The sequence below is a fragment of the Panicum virgatum genome, chromosome 5N, assembly GCF_016808335.1.
Source record: "Panicum virgatum strain AP13 chromosome 5N, P.virgatum_v5, whole genome shotgun sequence".
Classification (NCBI taxonomy): Eukaryota; Viridiplantae; Streptophyta; class Magnoliopsida; order Poales; family Poaceae; genus Panicum; species Panicum virgatum.
In genome coordinates this window covers 18901762-18908134 of record NC_053149.1, presented here as the reverse complement: position 1 = coordinate 18908134, position 6373 = coordinate 18901762, and positions in this window count along the sequence as shown.

Genomic DNA, 6373 nt, shown 5'->3' with positions numbered 1-6373 from the left:
CCATTGCTTCGGTGCTAGTCCAGAAGCATGACGGCCAAGAGAGGGTGGTTTTCTACCTCAGCAGACACATGTTAGACGCCGAGACCAGGTATCCTGAAATCAAGAAGCTTTGTCTTTGCTTATACTTTACATGTACGAAGCTTCGCCATATTTTGCTCTCGGCGGAAACAATTGTCATATGCAAATCGGATGCCATAAAGCATATGCTGTCGGCCCCTGTCCTTAAAGGCCGACTTGGAAAATGGATGTTTGCATTGTCCGAATTCGATATCCGGTATCAGCCTACAAAAGCAGTCAAAGGACAAGCACTGGCGGATCTTGTTGCGGACAGGATCAGCACTGATATTGCTGCATTGTTTATTCATGCTTGGGCTATGTTCTTTGACGGATCGGCTTGTGATGATGGATGCGGTGTGGGAATTCTGTTGGTGTCGCCTCGTGGGGCGACTTACTCCTTCTCCATCAGGATGACTGCCCCGTGCACCAATAATCTGGTAGAATATGAAGCCGTTCGCAAAGGGATGGAATTGCTTCTTGAAGCCGGTGCAGAAGCAGTGGAAATTTTTGGAGATTCGAAGCTGGTGATTTCTCAGCTCACAGAAGAATATAGGTGTGAGAGCGAGGCTCTTTTCCCGATATGGATGCAGTGCCGTGAGTTGATGTCACGATTCAGGTACATCAATTTCCACTGGATACGCAAGACTCTGAACAATGAAGCCAATGATTTGGCACAGATGGCTACTGGCTACAAGGAGACAGCCGATGGAGTCGAGGTGGAGGTTCAGTTTCTAGAACCCGGAGACTGGAGAGCCGATATCTTCAATTACTTGAAGGATTCGGCTCGGGGGGCAACCAGAAGGATAAGACTCAAGGCCATGAAGTATGTTCTGATAGGGGATGACATGTTCTACAGGACCTTGGAAGGACTGCTACTTAAATGTCTGGGACCTTCAGAGTCAAATCGGCTCTTGCATGAGGTTCATGAAGGAGCCTGCGGTACTCACCAATCGGCTCATAAGATGAAGTGGTTGATTAGGCGATCGGGATATTATTGGCCTACCATGCTTAAAGATTGTTTCAAATATTATAAAGGATGTCAGGCATGTCAGAGGTTTGGCAAAATTCAGATAGTGCCAGCATCAGTAATGAATCCTATCATCAAGCCGTGGCCATTCAGAGGTTGGGGCATGGATATGATTGGACAGATCAACCCGTCGTCTAGCAAAGGTCACCAATGGGTTCTAGCTGCTACAGATTATTTCACAAAGTGGGTGGAGGCAGTGCCCATGAGATCAGTAGTGTCAAGAGATGTGATCAGCTTTGTCAAAGAGCACATCATCCACAGATTTGGAATTCCTCAAACTATTACGACCGATGGGGGATCGGTCTTCATATCGGAGGAGTTCAGAAAGTTTGCCGATGACATGGGGATTAAGCTGATCAGATCATCTCCATATTATGCCCAAGCTAATGGACAGGCTGAAGCATCCAACCAGAGCCTCATCAAGCTCATAAAAAGAAAGATCGATGAATATCCTAGGCGCTGGCATGAGGTGTTATCAGAAGCTTTGTGGGCATATCGAATTTCGTGTCATGGGTCCACCAAGACGTCGCCGTACCATCTAGTTTACGGCCAGGATGCTGTGCTACCGTGGGAGATCACGACCGGATCAAGGCGTGTTGAGTTTCAGAATGATCTATCTGCTGAACAGTATGCAGCCTTAATGAATGACAACGTGAAGGACCTAACGGAACTAAGGCTTTAGTAGTTGGAAAAGATCAAAGAAAATAAGGCTAAAGTCGCCCGTGCATACAACAAGAAGGTCAAGCCTAAGGATTTCCAGGTGGGAGACTTGGTTTGGGAGGCAGTATTGCCGTTGGGAACTAAAGTTAAAAAGTTCGGTAAATGGTCTCCAACTTGGCATGGGCCGTACAAGGTTGGTCAGGTTTTGCCTGGGAACGCGTACATGCTCGAGGAATTGAACGGCGTCAAGTTTCCTATTGCTGTCAATGGACAGCATCTGAAGAAGTATTTCCCGAGCATGTGGAAAGGCGAGTAACGAAAAGCCGATGAGATCCATCTGGCTGCATTGTAATAGGCCAACACGTTGAGTTGGCCGGTAAAAAAATGATGATGATAGGCCAACACATTGAGTTGGCCGGTAAAAAAAACGCATATGAGAAGTAAGATAGTCGATGTATAACCATCGACTTAAGATGTTTTTAAACAAGTACAAGTTTCAGGTTAACAGGCAGTACTGATTGTCTCTTGAGCCTATCTACTGGTTCAGGAATTCTTCTATGGCGTGGATGGCTTCAGTACGGACGGCATCTGCTCGCGCTACAATCGCTTCGTCATCCTTGTCATTGCCTGAAACTATCTGCCGACTCAAGGTGCTGATCTCTGCAAACTCTGCTTGTATCTGCTCAGATATTTTTTGGGTTTCTTGTTTGGAGTTTGCAATGGAAGTTTCCTCGGCCTGGATGAGTTCCTTGGTAGTGCGGACCTTTTCTTTGAGTTCCGACAGTTCTTTCTTCAGGAGGTCGAGTCGATTCATGTTGGCAGACATGTCAGCTTTGATATCTAGAGTTGCTTTCTTCTGGTTAAGGGGCTTGCACTTTTGGGTAATGTCAGCTTTCAAAGAAGCTTGGGAGCGACGTGTTTCCATTCTTTGTTGTGCTTTACTCACTTCTATCCAAAAGAATGAAAGGTTGCTGGCTGACCAGAGCTTGATTTGCAATGGCTCCGGGAGTTGGGATTCTATTTGCTCGAAGATGTTCTTTGTCTTGCTGGAATCATTAACTAGAGCAGTGATCGGAGCAGATAGAAGGTCCTTGATAAGTTGAAGCTGATGTGCCAAGTTAGCCGATTGCTGCAGAGAGGATGTCTCTACTCCAGGGGTAGTCAGGCCCATTGATGCAGGGTCAAAGGAAAGCAAACCTGAAATATCGAAACTCTATGGGTGTATCTGGAGTTAGAGCAAGATGCATTTATGGAGCTATCGGCTGGTTCAGAATTGGTTTTGTAATGTTACCTATTCTGAAGAAGAAGAAGTGTGGGGCGGTTCAGGAGCAATCGTCCTATCAGAGCTGGTGTTGACGTCAAGAGCATCGGCTTGTTCCTCGCTTGCATCCGACAGTGCATCAGGAGTTGCAGCCATCTCATGTTGATTCAGGCTTTCTGCATTGGGGATGTCTTCAGCTGCATCCTGAACATAGAACTACAGTCAACCGGAGTATGCGTATATGAAATAAAAAAGGGGTTTTAGAAAGAAGAGTTACCTGGTTGGTGTTGGACTCTGATGGACTTGGGGATGCTGGTGCTAGTTTCTTGACCACTCACCTTGTAATCATCTTCCTTTTCTTGGTCAAGACTCGGGGGGCAATGCTTGCAGAAATTTGTCTTCGCTTGGAAGCCGACTGAAGTAAGTCTGGCTGAACAGACTTTATCACTTTCTTCATTGGTGGTGATCCTTTGTAGAAGAGTACATCAGGAGCAGTTGGAAGAAAGTGGAATGGCTTCCCAGTGCTGGTCGTAGGTTCTGGACCATCTTGTTGCTACTAACAGGATGAGCAGGATTAGCTAAGAGAAAGGGATAGAGGACTCAGAAGGAATAAAGTGCATAAATTCAGTACCTCTTCCTCGGGGATTACATATTCAGGATCGATTTGCTGCAGTCGAGGACCTAGAGCTTTTCTGAAGACATGAGTTTTCCACATATTCCACCAAGTATCAAAGCCGATTGATGAAGAGGTAAAGGGCAGATCGGCTGGTATTGGAATGTGGAGGTCATCAAACATGCTATAGCATCTTGAACTGGTGAGACCGTCAGGCAGATCGGCTCTGCTCTCCACCAAGTGGTGAATATGGAAGTGGGGAGGGACCTGTCCTAGGCCAAATTGCCGAGTTGCTATGACTGGTTGGTAAGATTCATAACCTGGCTTGATAATTCTATTAGAAGTGCTGATGCCAACAGGGAGGAAGCCAGGTCGAATCATCAAAGAATATAGATGCCGAGTGTTGTCGTCATCGGCAAAGTTATCTAATCTGAAGGCAGTTGGGTTCTCAAAGGATTCAGATTCAGTAAATGGGAAGTAGAGAGGATTATCTAGCCCTTTGTAGAAGACTCTGAACCAATTTGCTGCATCTGTTGAGTTTAATTTACTGACAGGAAGGCTGAACAAAGCTTGGCCGTAGCTAGTACATCTAATTGGTTTGCCACTCTCATCGGGAAAAGAGTTCCTGGTCAGGCCTTGGAAGTTGGGAATATGATGTTGAAAGTACAGTTGTGCCCACAACTGAATAAACCACCAAGGGCCTCCAGTTCTCAGTTTCTTTTGGTTAAGTAAGTTAGATGTCATCAAATGGAGATATCTGTAGGTTTCTCCAAGGAAAAGTTTACCTAGGCCGGTGCGATTGCCATGGGCCAGGTGATAGGCCAAGGGAAGATAATTCTTAGTTGGAGCTAAGGAAGGACCACAGAAGATGAAGTGCTCTAGCCAAAGATTTAAGAAGGCTGTGTGTTCCTTCTCAGTCACTGGACCTTTTGTTTTCATGTGCTGATTCATATAAGTGCCCCAGTTTGTGCAGTTAACTTTGGAAGAAAGCTTGAAGGGGACTTCTGCCATTTTGTGAGCAGCAGGATTATGAGAACTAATATCTAGGCCAGTGATCATGACAACATCTAGCAGAGTGGGAGTCATGGGTCCATGATCAAAGAGGAAACAATTCAGAGTATCAGACCAGAAATAGCCGATGGTTTTCAGAAGATTTTCATCTCTGTCAAGTGGAGACAGTGATAAACTAAGTGCATCGGCTATGTTCAAATCCTGCCATAGGGGCATGTGAGCTTTTGCTACTCTATTGTACCATGTAATCCAGCTCTCAGGTGGATTAGGCCAGGCTCTTAAGCAGTCGGCCTAGAGGTTCAGATCGATGTTTTGACTCACAAAAGGGATCCTATTTGCTTCACAAGAGATCAAATCTATAGGGTTTTCATGGGTTTGTGGGCCAAGACAGAAGGATTTTGGATTGGAGGGATGCGGCAGAAGGATGTTTGACACCTGAAGTTCAGAGATTCAGAAGCATACGTGTGGTGTCATGTTTCAGAATTTTAGTTTCAGAAGCTTAATAAGCTGAAGAAAACTAAAGGATTAGGCCGAATATTACCTTCAGGCCGTGGATTGCCGCATCGTTGATTGCAGAGCTTGTCATTTGAGCTGTAGAATCTACCATGGTCAGATCTTTTGACTTAGGGTTTGATTGCTGGAGATTCTGATTCGAATTCCGGCTGCTTGGGGAGTTATTGCTCGGATTTGTAGAGCTTGGTTTTCAAATTTTGCTCGGATTCGAGAGTTCGGTTCAGGCTGAAAGTATTACTCTATTCCTGTGCGGGTTGCTTCTGGTTTGAATTTCGTCGGCTCTTGGATATTTATGGAAGCCTGATGCGTTGCCATCGGCTTTTTGGAAAGTAAATATCAGACATATGGAATTGAAGGGAAACTGATTTCATTAATGGAAAGTTCATTACAAGGAAAGCCGATTGCTACAAAGGAATTAATCCTTCGGCTTTATGATTCTACCCCTACGATGCTACCTACTACTGCTGCTCGTAGGTACCTAGTACCTACGGCGCTTGGGGCTTCGGGCCGGCACATCCCCGCTGCTGCCGTCGCTGCTGCCATCATCGCTGTCGTCGTCGCTGCTGAAGGCGCTGCTGCCGCCTTCGGACCCGAAGTCGCTCCAGCCCTCGTTGTCGCCGCCACTTTTCTCTTCCTCACTGTCTTCCTCGGAGGACCCGAGGAACCGGAAGGGCTTTCCGCCCATCGGCTCGTCGTCATCGGAGGGGGAGTCGATCTCCTCTTCCGAAGAGGGGTCGACTCCATCCGAAGAAGGAGGGTCTTCTTCCTCGCCGTTCTCCGACTCCTCCTGGAACAGGAGCCGGAGGTCTTCTCCTTCAGTCATGGGCTCGTCCTCCTCGGAGGCGACCCCGAAGTCGAACTCCTCTGCATCCCAGTGCAGAGGAGCCAGCGCCTCATAGGCTGCTGTCGGGTCCCACTCAGGGGTCGGCTCTCGGCTCTCTGGGATAGAGTCGATGGAGGAGGCCGAGAGGGAAGAAGAAGAAGAAGAAGGGGAGGAGGAAGAAGAAGAGTCTCCGAAGGAGTTGGAGTTGGAGGAGGAAGAGATCGCCATTACTGGTGCTAGAGGATTGGAGTTTCTGCGCTACTGGCTCTAGGAGGAAGAAGGAGTTTGCTATGGAAAAGAGCCGATTTGGGTGAGATTAAATAGTGAAAAGATGGAAGACAGATCGGCAGTTTCACATTCTACGAGGAGCCAGTTGCAGGGACGTTGCATCTTCCTCGGTGGTTACAG